Consider the following 15516-nt stretch of genomic DNA (forward strand, 5'->3'; position numbering starts at 1 on the left):
GAAAGCGTGATTACAGTGGTACCTCGTGTTATGGACCGGATCTGTTCCGGATCAGCAACTCGAAGTGCTGCATCTGCGCAGGTGCGAGTGACAAAACCTGGAAGTAACCCGTAACGTGAAAAGACGCAACAAAAAGTGGATTCAACACAACGTATGACTTTATAAGCCTGCTGAACTTTCCAAACGATGATTTGGCCCCCGAGTCTGGTTCACAAGCTCCAGCTGGTACAGAATGCTGCAGTCAGATTGCTGATGGAAGCTTCTGGTCGAGAACATGTGACATCACTGTCAAAGCATTTCCATGGGCTGCCCATCTACTACCAAGCCAGGTTCAATGTATTTTCATTAATTTACAAGAGCCCTGAGCAACTTAGGTCCAGGAAAACTCAGGGATTGCCTGAACCTTTCTATGTCATCTCTATCACCCTTGAGATAACCTGTAGGAGCGTCTCTGGTCTTTCTCCAGTTGGGGTGACTCCTTTGATGACTAGGAGAAACAGAGCTTTTAGTGTTCTTGACCCAGTCCTGTGGGGCATCCGGCCAAGAGAGATTCAGCAGGCCTCTTCTGTGCCAACTTTTAAACACCGCCTCACAACTTTTCTATTCTGGGCAGGGAATTAGAGTATACCACACACAATGGCCTATTGGTGTTTGTTTTCAATTCTTTTGCTTTTAACTTTTTATTATTTTACTGCATGTTTTTATGTTTATATATTGCTGTAGACCGCTGTGATATATTTCTAATGATACAGGTGCATGTAAATATTTTTATAATTAATGTGAAATACTTTTGCTTCTAGAAAATAAGCTGCCCCACCCTGAAAACTCACGTTAGACACTCTTCGCTCTAATAGAGAGCCAATGTAGTGTCGGGGTTAGAGTCCTGGACTAGAGCTTGGGAGGAGCAGGAATAAATCTCCTCGGCCAGAAAGCTCACTGGGTGAGCTTGGGCCAGTCGCTGTCTCTCAGCCTATCCTACCTCACAAGGTTGTGATTAGGATAAAATGGGGAAAGGGGAGAATTATATATGCCACTGTGAACTCCTTGGAAGAAAGGTGGAATGGAAATGTGTTTATTATTATTTAAAATGCATCCTCTTGATGTTAAATACAACTTCTTGCAGCATAAACCTGTCTTGAGATTTCAGACTGATGGGGGTCCTTTTCACAGAAATATGCACCTGAATGTACACTGGACAGTTTGTGAGATCTGTTCCTCACCCCAGGCCCTATCACAATTAAGGTTTTGTGCTGCAATCCTTGTATTTTTCTCTCAGGTTATCCTACAGCGCCCTTCACCTTAGCTATTTCCCTGGGATTCCTCCTCCACCCTCACTTCTCCCAGACTTCCCCACCAACGATTCACCCGTTCTTACTACCCTGTGTCTTGGTCATTTCCCCCTAACACTGCACAGTCCTAACTTCATTCGAATCTCACGCATATGGTGTTTTCTTCCTTCTTCTGTTTAGCATTTGTCATGGGGTAATGGAGTGTGAAGGTGCGCAGGTGTCTATGCGATACGGCTCAAAAAGAAAAAGAAGAAATAAAGCTCATAGTCCTGAGAGGAGGAAGCACCTGCGGAGAGGAAATGCATCAAGAGGAAACTGACAGTCAAACCAAAGCAAAAGAAAATGGGAAGAAGGAAAGCTCAAGGGTGTTACTGCAGACATAAACAAAGTGCCAGGGAAATTCCCCCAACCCACCCCGCTCGCCTTCTTTTTGCTGGTCTCATATTGTGGTTGGAGGAGCAGCCAGAGCAGCCTTAACTGAAGTCACATGAACACTTATTGGGTAAGTAATGTGTCTTAAGTGATTACTTTGAATTGCCTCTCTTTAACTGGTGTTGCTTCCTTACTTGGTGGGCCATTGTTTAGATAATGTGGCTGTAAGTAATAAGTAACTCTCACTGTGTGCAATGGGGTTTACTCCCTGGTTTGTGTTTACAATTACAGCCTTCAGAGTTTGTGCCATATTTTCAGAGAGCCCAGGCATGGTGAACAGTGAGCACTTAGAGAACCCCTGAAATTGACCAGGGATGCTCACATGAAAGGACTGCTGCTTCAGTAGCCAAGCCTTGACTACAGCAGCAGTAGAGGAAGAGTTGCACCACAATCCATTTAACCAGCAGAAAAGGCAGCTGCAGAGAGTGCCTGTGGCAGATGACCCTTCCTCCGAAAAGCAAAGTGTGGTCAAAATTAAAAGGTTCAGGAACCCAGACCAGACCAAATTTCATAAAATCATACATAAACTTTACTAAAAAAATCTCTACAAAAGTGAAAAACTCCAAATAATTACACAGATTAAAATAACTCAGAAGGTAAGAAAACAACAAACACTAATTAATCCAGCTAAATAACACAAAAACTTACACTTAAATCTCAGTAGGCTGAGCAGCGGAAAAAGATGCTGTCAAAAGCCCAAATAGATGCTGGGTGGCTGGCTGCCGAGAGCTCCCACCAATCCAGGTTATATGGGAACTTAGACCACGTGTGTTCACCACTTCCACCCAATTTCCTTGTGACACCGGCCTTGAAGTCTTAACAGGAGACTGTTGTATGTGATCTCTTTATTTCTGAGGTTCTAACCCATTCCCATAAACCAGTCTTAAAGGGGTGGTATCAGCTAGGTAGTGTCTGTGGTATCACTTGAATTCTGAAATCCTTGCCTTGCCTCATCTTTGACCTACTTTGTCCTGCCTTCCTTTGCCTGCCCAAACGTGAACTCTTACCTTGGGTCAGAATCCCTTTGCTGCAGAAGCAGTGGTTCAAAGCAGAAGAACCCCATGCTGCTGCCTATGAAGCTCAGGCCTAAGATGTGCTACAATTCTCTTGCTTTCATGACAAGTTAGGAACCCAGACGGAACTTATTCGCTGCTGTTTTCTTTCTACAAAGTTTACATTTCTCTTTTGTAAATTATGCATTTTACAGCAAACTCCTTCTCTGGCTCCCCATTTCACACAGTATTCAGCTCCACAACCCAGCGTTTCATGTCCTATGCAAACAAATACCCTTAAACTCATGTAAATGCAGGGGAAGGAGAAAATATCATTAACTTACGAAAGCATGGAAAATTGTTTGTGCTTGCAAGACAAAATAGTAATGCCTGTATAAAGCTTGGAAGCTCTTGAGTCCTGTATCCTATCATTTTTGAATGACTACAAAGGGAAGAACATGACAAGGATGTTTCTGCAACCCCCACCCCAGAAGTGATCAGACACGGCATTCAGTTAGGAAAGTGGAAAGCTCATCTATAACTCTGGAGGGATATTGTTGCATGCCACTCCAATCTCCAAGCGGTGTTCCAGGCACCCAGGGTTTGTGTTTCCTTTGAGAATGTAATATATGGTTTATTTACACACACATATATAACTTGAGCCTGCAGTGGAGGGGTTCACAGCATTAACACCCCCAAAGGGTCTTGTTTCTCCCATAGCCACAGCCTTGGGTTAAAAAAGAAATCAGTCATTGCTCTCTCTCTTTGCCTGGCCAGCCTGCAGCTTTTCTTCCAGCTTCTGGCTCACATAACTCAACTCTCCACTCTGGTCTTTTGTCTTTCTAGCTGAGAAACAGTTGAGGGAGGGAGGTCCACACATTTGACATCTGGCACAGAGCCACTTCCTTTGTTACCTTAAAGACCCATACCTAGCAGGCTGGCCTGGCTATTCCAGAAATTGATCTAGGAATTAGAATAGGGATGGGGGGTAGGCTGTATGCCCCAAATTCATAACAATGTCTTCAAAAAGCATATTTAGATATTCAACTAAAATAAAACAACTTTTTAGTTGTTTCTATAAAATGCATTTTTCCCCTGGAGATGAAAGGAGGGGAAAGGAATGAGAAGCTCTACTTTGGATTTTCACTGCCTTTGATACCATCTTTCATCCCATCCCCTAATACAACTGCCATTATAAAGATACTCCACCCCCATTAAAAAAAACCTATTATGCAGACACTTATGACAGATATGAAAATAATTTGTTCAAGGAAAAAGGATTCTAACCTTCTATTTCTAGGTAGCTTCTTTGGCGATCACTCATAGCCAAGTAAAATCGTCTTCCATGAACACGGTCTTAACAGTGAGTCTGTACGTGACTGTGGAGGCCAATTCTGGAGCCATGCATCCTTCCACAGTGGGGACATAGGTTTCCGGGCAGGAGTTGATCAAGGTGAAGGTTTGCTAAACATGCCTTCCTCTTAGCGTGTTTCTTCCTTGTGTCCTGAGTTCAAGCATCTTCAAAGTCCTTCAGTAAAGGTCTTTCTTCAGTTGGAGAACTGCAAGCCAATGTTTCCCAATTGTTGGTGTTTATCCTACTTTTTTTAGATTTACCTTGAGAGAGTCTTTAAACCTCTTTTGTTGACCACCAGCATTACGCTTTCCATTTTTAAGTTCGGAATAGAGTAGTTGCTTTGGAAGATGATAATCAGCCATCTGAACAACACGAATAGTCCAAAATAGATGCTGAAGAATCATTGCTTTGACACTGGTGATCTTTGCTTCTTCCAGTACACTGGAATTAGTTCACCTGTCTTCCCAAGTGATGTGTAAAATTCTTCGGAGACACCGTTGATGCAACCCTTTGACCTTACCACCTTGGGTGACCCTGCTGGGAGTATGAGATTCCTGATAGCTTCGTTCACAAGGGTCATAGGAACATGCAAGCCCACTCACCATGACAAGGTGATGATCCAGCGAGTATGTCTCCAGGTAGCATGGTAGATAGGGCTGGACCAGTGAGTTGCAAGGACCAACCACTATTCTGCCTTTTGCTACCTCCCTCTGCTGGCTGCTGCTAATGGGAGTTGCACTCCCAAACATTTAAAGGGCACCAGGTTGTCAAAGGCTGCTCTACCTGTTCTCTTTGGGTCCAGCAGGCCAGCCAGAATGAGCAGAAGCTGCCACTGCCTGTACTTGGCTGGCCTCTGCCAATCTCTGTGCAGTGCAGAACTGGGCTTGCCTAGGCTTGTATTTAACAAGGGATGGGAACAATTCTGAAAGGCTTGTCGCCAAGTAAAAACATACCTGTTCTATAGGGCCTTTGGAGGAAATGAAGTCATGCAGCCTGCCTAACACTTTTGGGTTTTATTTCTGCACAGCTGTATTTTATTAATGACTTGTTTTAAGTTTCGTATTTCAATGTAATTCTATGTTGAATGTAATTTATCTCGGAAATTGCTCCAAGATCACTATGGGCAATCATGAAGAGTGGTCTACAAATACACTCATTGCCTGGTAGCAATAGGAATTATATTTAGGTGGGTGGGCTGTTGGTAGACGAAGCATGTTTGATTTCCATGTTGGCTGTGGAGGAAGGAAGCCTGTCCCCTCTGCTCAGCCCCCCCCCCACCTGCCAGTTGGTAATGGATTTTACAAGTCTGTGCTTGCCGCTATGCTCAGTGTCCATTACCGTGCCAAAAAAAGAGAGTGAGACACTTGCATTGTATACCCTCCTTCCCTCTGCCGGCTGAGCGCTCATGGACAGCTGAGCAACGTGGGACCAAATCTGCCCTTCATGTTGCCCAGGGCAGGATAATTCTGTGATCAGCCACAGTAAAGGTTTGTGAAGCCTAAAAGACTAAATTTTATCATGGCCTAAAAGCATTTGTCAACTAGAGCCCAGTTCATCAGATGAACTATAAATCTCACTTGGTAGTTTGCTAATAATAATAATAATAATAATAATAATAATAATAATAATAATAATATATTCTCTCTGTGTATGTGTAAACGTTTACTTTGTGTGTGTGTGTGTGTGTGTGTATGTATATATAGAGATATATCTATATATCTAAACACACACACGTATATGTATATGTATATATGTATGTGTATATATATATATACATATACATATACATACATATATATATATATATATATGTGTGTGTGTGTGTGTGTGTGTGATACACACAAAGGGTTGTATTTGCGCCCAAAGGCAAGTTCCTATACAGTAATATGGAACTGGGTACGGACTCATACAGGCACCTACGTTCTTCCCTGAGCAGAACCGGAGCTTCCCTTGCAAGTACCCGGATGGAGGCGTTCGGGTCGTTTTTTTAAAAAGTAAAAATATTATAATACTTTTCTTCTTCTTCTTCAAATAAGCCCTCCTACAGAACGGCGCAGCTCTTTTTGGGGGGAGGGGGGGAACCACACGCGCCAGTGCCCCGGGTGCGTCATGACGTCACACACACGCCGCGTCGCTCCCGGAAGTGAGGAAGCGGCGGCGGCAGCAGTAATAGCAACAAGCAGCTGCCTACGGCCGCCGCCGCCGCCTCTGTGAGGGTTTCTCTCTCTCGCTTGCTCTCTCTCCCCCCCACCCCGTTTCCCTCCCCCCTCTTTTTCTTCCCTGTGTACGGGAGCCGAGAGGGGCCCCGCGCCCGTGCGCGAAGGTGGGCCGACCGGGCTCCTCGCTCTCGCTTCCCCACCTGAGGGGTGGCCGAGGGGGAGGCTGGTGACGGGAGGAGAGAGAGAGAGAGGGGGGGGGGAAATGCGGCTCCGCCGCCAGCAGCTCTGCCCGGACGCGACGCTTCCGCCACAGCCCCCTCCTCCGCCGTCTCCTCCTCCCTCCTCGCCCTCTTCCCCTCACGCCGTCGTCAGCGGGGGCCACGGACTAGCGGAGCCCCCTCTTCCAGTCCCGTCAGTATGAGGCCGGCCGAGACCCCCCGCCAGCGCCGAACTCCGGTAAAAGGATCCAGGGGGGGGGGATGATTCAGTCCGGGTCGGTTATGGGGCAGCCCTTCTCTCCTCTCTGTGGGCGGGGGCTGCACTGGCACTCGGGTAACACACTTCACACACTTGGCGCGCGCTCTCTCTCTCACACATACACACAATATGCACACACGCACTTCTCACGGGAGGCTCCTCTTACTTCCTCCCCATGAAATTGTTACTGATGATTTCCCCCCCCACCCCAAAAAGAGAGGTTGGTGCCCAAGAGAGGGGGGTGGGGGGGGGGAGCCCTCTTCTAAGCAGGGCCTCTCGCCTTGCCAACCCCTGGGATGTTTCTGCACCTTCTTTTCCGGATACTTTTTTTTTTTTTAGGAAATCCCAGATGCCTTTGCATATTTATACACTTTTCTTTTATCATATGCTTTCTGGTACACACACCTATATATCAAAGCTTCCTTCTGATGCAGCACTGTCATTTTATGTCTAATTCAAACCTCTTTGGAATGTGATTCGTTGGACAAGGGCTTTCTCTACTTGCTACTCTATGAGTCTTCCTCTCAATTTCTGCCTCTGTTTATCTCTCTTTCTCTCACCCCCCACCAACCTTCTTCCTGTGGTGTTTTGCTCTCCTCTTCATGTTTGTTCAGAAACTAAATATCAGCAGGACTTACTCCCCCTGTAAGATTGCAGCCTTAGAGGCAGGGTCAAGATGTCATTGTAGGTGTTTCGTGGCCAACTTCCGCAGGGTTTTAATTATAGGACAGTCCTAATCATTCTGTTGAAGAAGAGGAGTTGTGAAAAATACCCGGTGATCTTGTGACACCTTAAAGGCTAACAAATGTGCCTTAGCATAATCTTTTGTGGTCTGAGAACATGTGTCAGAAAAATCTAGACCCCAGGTGCTGCAAGAGTCTCATTGGTTAAGGAGTTGAGGCCTACAGATCTCACAGACGACTCCCCCCAAAATCCACACTTTGACAATGCCTTTATTGGGACCAACCATAATGTTACAAGTGTGACAAGTTTTTGAGTTCTCCAGAGCTTGTCATCAGGCAGGATGTTCTGTAGAACTCAAAAACGTGTCATGTTTCTGTGAAATTTTGGTTCGTCTCAAAAAAGGTACTGCCCAAATGTGGATTTTGAAGGTTTTTTCTTATATTATTTGAAGGCATATGCTACAGTATGTCAGTCTTGAAGGTGCTTTAGGATTATTTGTTCTTTTATATCTTGCCATTCTCCATTCTTGGTACAATATTGGCAGGTATTCTTGGATTTACCAAGGTATTTTGCTGTGAATTTTTACCCACACATTATTTCAAATCCTGACTTGTTATAAATTTAAATTCACATTGGTCTCTGGTGTTAATTTTTTGCATTTGTTTCTTTTGATGACCAGCCTTCACTTGACCATCCTGTATTTCAGATGGACATATTTAACTAGTCACTGTGTTTTGACTATGTGTTTTTAAAGGGGAAGTCCTTTAGAATATTGCCTGATACAGTTTCCTTATCATAATTTGAGCGCATGCATCCATTTTTGAAGGAAGCTCCCCTTGAAAATGTATGCGGGCAAAGAAGACTTTTTCCCCATTTGAGGCCTTGGAGAAATCTCCAGTCTCAAAGTACAGTACTACACACACCAGCCTAGTTTATTCTTCCATAAAGTACTATTGATGTTCTTCTCAATGATATGGTAGATACACTGTTGCTCTGGAGATCTCTCTCTCTCTCTCTCTCTCTCTCTCTCTCTCTCTCTCTCTCTTCTCCCCCCCCCCCCCGCTCTCTTCCACCCCCTCTCCCGCTTTCCCCTCCAGTGTGGTAATGACATTTTTCTGGTAAATAAGTGGTTAGTTGAACAGGTCTTCCTTTGAACATGTAGGGGGGAAACTGAAAGACCAGTTCCTCACCCATTCCTGCCTTCTGTGTATGTACTAGTAATGTTACAGTTAGCCAGCTGACAATCTGTCTATGTTTTAGTTTCAGGGCCCAGTTGTTTAAAGTACTTAAATAAAAAATTGTCTGTGGTAGTTCAGCTCATAATTCTTCATTGTGCATATCTCAGGAATATGGGTTTTCTGAACAATGTTCTGGTGGCCTCTATTGGTTAGAATCTAATTTAGAATCTGTGACTTGTAATTTAGTAAACAAAACCCATTATGTTAATGTTACACATGCTATACAAATGTCTTGAGGTTTTCCCCCTCGGTAACTAAAATTAGATCAATTAAAATATTTGATTAGGAATAATATATTTCCCTTATTCTGGCCTTGTTTGCATGCAGTGCTTAACCATAGTGTATGAACACTTAGCTCTTCCCTTTCTGCTGACTGTCCCCATGTAAGGGAGGAAACAAGCCTCATTCTGGCTTGTCATAATGGGCAAAGCTGGCATTTCTACCTTTGTGTTTGTTTGGAGAGAAATAGCCATGAGCACTCATTTGCACAAGCAAACACCTCTCAAGACAAGTTTGACTCTTGCTTATTTCTCTCCCTTTGTCCCAAAGACAGGAGTAGGGAAGCAAAAGCACTCATACATGTTAACCTATAGTTTATTTGTATTTGAAGCTGTGGTTTCACAGTGTTTACAAATCTGGGAATTATTTACATTTTATGGAAAGTTTTGAAGACATAAACAGATGATGTAATACTATTAGCATGCTTAAAGAATGGTACATTGTATCTGTTTCATGAGGGACAGTCAACAACAAAAATGTTAATGGCAACTTTTGAACTTCCTAAATTGTTGTAATAATTTAGTTACTTTAAAACTGTTTTTTATAATAAATTCCCCAACCCCCATGGGTACCTCTCCACCTCACTGGCATTCCTTGCCTTTTCTCATTATCGTTCTTTTAAAAATGCTTGAATTTTTACAGAAGTCTTTTACTCTTTCAAACATTTTAAGCAGTGATCAGGAGACATTCTCTGACATTAGGCCTGCTTTGAGTTCTGTAGCTCATGCATTTAAGAATAAATGAGAGACTGAGAACAACATTTGAAATAGCCTTTTATTTCAGAGGACTGTTGACTAAATCTGTCAGAATTAAAATGATGCATGAAATAGTTAAGATGAATGCTTGGCTTTAAATCAGTTTGGTTCCAGTGATTTCAGCAGAATTAAAGGCATGAGCCTGAAACTGCAGCTTTCTATCTGTAAAACTGGTGCACCTTCACTTGCCTACCACTGTGATGCTACTAATGAAAGTGGGATATTACAGTGCTCCAAGTAAATACAATAATTTTGAAGATAATTTGATCCCAGAATAATATAGGAATACAAAACTGATCTGATTTTAAGAAATGTGTATCTTCTACTTATATTAAAATTCAGCTCTAACTGGTACAAAAATGAAGGGTGATATCTAACTAAGTTTTTCTTAGAGTACACCTATTGAAATTGGTATAATTCTATGGAAATTGGTAGTCTAGTGAATTCAGTGAGCACAATTTGAGTATGACTAACACCAGATATCAACCAAACAATTTTAGTTCATTTTGCACTATTAAAGAGACTTGGTTTGTATGTGAGAGATGCTGTATGTCAGGAATCCCAAACTTCATTTGCAGAGTCTATGTTTAACAGTACAAAATTGTACAGTGCTCAGATACACAGTGCTCACACAATACATGGATTGCATTTTGTTAAAAATATTTTCAGACCCTTTTCCTTTTTCATTGCTTTGAAGTGGACTGTTGTGTTTGCTATGTAACTCCTTGAGAGTGGAGTGGGTAGGGCTGGCCCAAGACATTTTGGCAACTGAGGAAAACCACACAATAGTAACCTCCTCCCCACCAGGAAAGAAGTAAATGAAGATCTACATCATGAGCAGGGGGTGGGGTGGGGATAAAGATCTATATTGGGATCTGCTGCCCCTATGGGTCCTGCTGTCAGAGGCAGTTGCCCACCTTGCCTCATGTATGGGCCAGCTTTGACTGTGGGTATGGATTTGGAATGTATTTAACCAGACATTGGATTATGTTACTGAGTAGTTTGAAGTAGTCTAATGTCAGTTTTAGCAATTATCTTTAAGCACCCCCAGTCCTAAATGCATTTTTCAGGAAACCAGTTACATTGTTCAGCTGGAACTTTAGTGCAGTTTGTTTGGAGCTTGAAACATTATTATTTATTAAATTTATATCTTGCCCTTCCTGCAGTGGAACCCAGCCCAAAGGAAAATGTGTGGCTCAAATTAATCTGTTTTGACCTTCCTCTCCTACACGGGAAATGAATTCCTATTGCTATTGGCTGCTTACACCGCTGTAGTCATGCTGTAGTAAATGAATCACTCTTGTTTACTACAAATTATGTGTCTCCACCTTTCTGGCATGGAGGCCTGGATCTCTCAGTGGATTATTCTAATAAATGCTTTTTATATCCACTAAGTATTTCAGATTGCATTGCATTGCTTTGTACTCTCAACATAAAGGGAAAGCTTGTGTCATTTTGGAAATAAAATTCTCCCTCCAAAATTGGTATGTAAGTATGTAAATTCTTAGTGCATCTGCATCTGGCTTTATGTTTGTGAAGGGATTGCCAATTGCCACCTCCTAATGTAGATTGCTTAACAGGTTTGCTTTATTAACAATGTTAACCTTGAAGATGGTTTGGAAGCTGCAACTGACATAGAAAGCCACTACCTGTGTGTTGTCAGGGGCAATGTCAGTGAGATATGCCAAGCCGAATTCAAGGGGTTGGTACTAACATATAAAGCCCTAAACAGCTCAGGCTCTAAGTATATAAAGGGTCATGCCTCCCAGTACCAGCCAACTAGAGTTTAAGATGTGAAGTGGGGAAAGGCTTTGGTACTAGTGCCATTGATGTGTTCTTGGGGCAACCACATGAAGCAGTGCATTCTCAGTGATGGTACCCTGCTTATGGAAATTTGTCCATTTAGAAATCAGGTTGGCACCTACACTAGTTTTGTTTAGGTGTCAGGTAAAAACTTGTTTATTTCTACAGGTCTCCAGCCTTATGATTGAAGACACTTGAAGTTAACACGAAAAAATCCTGAGTAAAGTATTAATCTATAAGCAAAATGGATGTTACCTGCATCACCTGCCTAAATTGCTGTGTTATACCTGTTGCAATATATTCATTGTGTATTTGTAGTTTTAAATGTGATTTCTAAGATTTTCTGTTAGCATGGTTTTATTAGAAACGTTAGCCACCCTGGGAACTTTCAGAAGGAAGAACGGCATATAAGAAAACAACAACAACAACAACAATAAATATGAACTTCTACATTTAATAAGACACACATAGCAGCTTAGAGATAAATTTACAGGACTATAATAAATCCAAAATTTGGTCAAAAAGGCATAGACATGTATTTCTCAAAAAATTTAGACTAAAACCGTTTACAGCTCATATATTTATTGAAAGGTTTTTGCTATACAATCATACCTTGGTTCTCAAACAGAATCCATTCTGGAAGTCTGTTTGACTTCCGAAAACATTCAAAAACCAAGACGTGGCTTCCTGCACTCAATTGGAAGCTGCGTTGGAGGTTCAGCTTCCAAAAAACATTTGCAAACCGGAACACTCACTTCCAGGTTTGTGGCATTTGGGAGCCAAAATGTTCAAGTCATAAGGTGTTTGAGAACCAAGGTACGACTGTATACCGCAAAACCTGGAAGGATCAAGCATAGCAGGCGTCATTTGAAGGGAATTTATTACATGAAGGGTGGGGACTGGATCTGGCCAGCGGGCTTGATTCTTATCTATCTTAGCCCCCAAATTTGACAGATAGACAAGGCCATCCACCTGTCAGTCACCTGATGTGCCAGTGGAATTGGGTGACAGTGCTTTGAAGTCCCAAAAATCAGCTGATGGTTTGGAATTCAAAGCAAGGTGCAAAGAAAGCTCATCAAAGGAGAGACCTGCTGCTGATAAAAACTGAGTTCCCTTGTCCTCAGACTAAGTGGTGGTTCTCATGCTTGATCTGTCCAAATTAATTCTGTATTCAGGATTACTTTTTGGTAAACTTCAAGCATCTTCAGTCATATAATTTTGGGAAGTGCACCTGTATATGCTGCACACACAGGTTTGTCCTATTCATACTTGACATAATCTAAAAATTATAAGAAGGAAGATAATTAAGTGAATTAGCTGCTACTATGAAAATAAAACTTGATTTGCTTCTCGGTCTCATGGAGTTGGTATAAAGGTCAGATGACAGAAACCCATATAAGCTGCCTTCAGTGTTTGGGAGATAGGATACACACACACACACACACACACACACACATATATATAACCTATCTCACCTGAGAATGATATACAAAATCCAGTTTAAAAAAATCTTGTCTAATTTGGTAGCTTGGTACTGTTATCTGCTCAGTTGCTTTGGCACTGTAGCATTTCTCTTTGTTCTGAGCACAAACCGAACTGTGGTTTGACTGCCTTGAAGAAACACTCAGGACAATGTATTCTGCACACAGCTGTTTGTTGTACGCTCATTAAAGAGAGGAGTAGGGATTGGATTGTAACCCTCCACTCTTTGTAGAAGGTCTCCAGGGCAGCATTTCTGTGAAAGAGGTAGACATTTAGAAGTGCAGTAATCCACTTGCTCTCCCTTTCCTGTATGTGTATTATGATTGCATGGATAAAAAAAGGGAATGCAAACTGCTGAGGTGAGTTTTCTGTTTGCTACATGCAGCACTAGGAGTTCTGTGTTGTTCTGTGATAATCTCAACAGTTTTTATTGGGTTAGATCTAGACATCACCATCCACAAATGGAAGGACTTCTTCCATTCATGGAAGAGGCTGAGATCCAGCAGAGGCTGTTGCTAGAGGAGGGGATGATTTTAACTGATGCCCCTGGCTCCACTTCCTGTAATGTTTTGGAAGCCCCTCAGACCCTCACAGAACTGCTTTTATGGAAATGCAGAGGGAATGAGAAATTGGTATGAATATACCCTTCCTCCCCCCTGCAGGTAGTTTGGTTCCAACTAATTGTGTGATCTTATGTGGCATTGTAATATAGACCTTTAACCATTGGATGAGGGGAAAAGTACTGTCATGTGACTAAAACAGTATGGCAGTGTCACTTCATTGATCTCGGGGCTCAGTGTTATAAATGTTTTCTCAAGGTAATTTGTTTTTGGGGTTTTTTGCTTGCAAGGTTATTCCTTTGTAGTTTGGTGAGGGAATCTGCTTATTAGTACTTCATTTGTGTTGTGTAGTCCTAGTTCACTCCTACAGTTATGAGGAGTTGGAAAAGCACAGCAAACTCCACTACCCAAAGAAGGCCCCTGAGTTAAGACTGTAAGAAGCTGTGTATGTTAATTCCTAAGCACCTGTAATTTAGCAAGTGCTAAGTCGGGTGAAGCTTTTTCTAGATACTGGTATACCATGGAAGCGCACCATATTATTTTTGTCTTCGGATGATGGATGGCAAAACGCAAATTTGCAATTAAGGTGCATGATGATATCATATTCATCTGGCTAATGGAGCAGCCTTTCTTATTTTGCCTTCCTGGATCCTAAGTTCTTGATGATGCTACAGAGTTATTTCTTACATTGACACCACTCCATAAATTCTTATTGGCCAGCTAAAATTCATTGCCAAAATGTAACTGCATAAAAGCGGTTGCTTTTCAATACTGGATCCATTCACCTGCAGTGGGGAACTATGGTTTGAATATTCACGTGCAACCTTGGGCTCCTGTGCTTCTTCTCCCTGCCCTGGATGCACCTGTTCCAGCTCTCATTTCCTGGTTTGATCAAAACATAGTTGGCTGTTGTGTCCAAATTAGGCAAAATGTGGCCTCATCAAGTCAGAAAGTGAAAAAGGGAATTTGCCCACAGAAGGGACAGGGAAGTGCATAAGTTCAAAGCTTTGGCATGAATATTTAAATTCTAAAGTGAGAGAATTGAAGGATATGAGGAGGGTGCAAAGTGTAAGCCCAAAGTTCCAGCACAAACAGCCAAACAATTGTTTTGAATTATGTGTAAAAGGAGGTGTAAAGCCTGCTTGGTTTGGTTGTCTAGGGCCAAGGGGCTCTGGCCCCCTTTACAGTGCCATGACCAAATAACCCTTAGAGCTGGGAAAGAGGCAGGGATTGCTCTGCAGCTGCCAGGCTACTTCCCAACCACTGCTGTAGCTTCCAGTTGAGACAGCTGGGGCTCATCACACCTGCCACAGGTGGTGGTACGCTCACCAAGGCAATAAGAATTATGCAAGACAGCTGCTAATGCTGTTTGGTTTTGGTAACTGTATAAACTTGCGTAATGATGTTTGGTGGCAGTAAACCACTGTCTGGGGGAAAATGGTTTCAGAAAGCAAGATGAACTCTGATTATCAATTTATTTTGTGGTATGTTGATGGTGATGATGACGTATAAGCAAAAATCCTAAGAAAATAAATATGACTCAAATGTGTAGACCCATTCTTTGACAATTGACTTGAATTTGTACTAACTTCATTTGTCAGTTAGCACCTTTACGTTTTTTACACCAAGAGATATGTCTGTGTCTCTAGAGTTCATAACCTAGCACAAATCTGAACTTGACTTACTAAAAACAATCCAACTATGATCCTCTTGGCTTTGGTAAAATCCTAAAGCTAATAAAGTAGAGCTGTTTGTGATTAATACATCTTTTGCTCATACATTTCTGAAACAGACTAAATATTTTAGTTTGATATGCAATTCATAATGCCTTTAAATTGGATTTCATGGTCTGTATAATTATGAACAGTAACTTGCTGTAGTGTTCATGGAGTTAACTGTGTAAGATGAGGCTTGTAGACTTGGCTAGATCTCTTTATCTGTATTTAAAAAATTGATCTATTGAAGTAGAATGTAAATAAGGTTCAGAAGTTTGTACTGCTCACTCTTTCAAT

At 42.2% G+C, this 15516-nt stretch overlaps 1 protein-coding gene across 1 annotated transcript in view; it reads left to right on the top strand.

The window, feature by feature from the left end:
• Positions 1–6249: 6249 nt before the first annotated feature.
• SPOPL (speckle type BTB/POZ protein like) overlaps positions 6250–15516 on the top strand; it is a 31997-nt gene continuing 22730 nt past the window's right edge. The window contains exon 1 of the mRNA XM_081878600.1: positions 6250–6682. The gene's annotated coding sequence lies outside the window, so the exon portion shown is untranslated. The remainder of the gene's footprint in view (positions 6683–15516) is intronic.

Source organism: Podarcis erhardii (assembly GCF_964252035.2).
Source record: "Podarcis erhardii genome assembly, chromosome: 1".
In the NCBI taxonomy this organism is placed as follows: domain Eukaryota; kingdom Metazoa; phylum Chordata; class Lepidosauria; order Squamata; family Lacertidae; genus Podarcis; species Podarcis erhardii.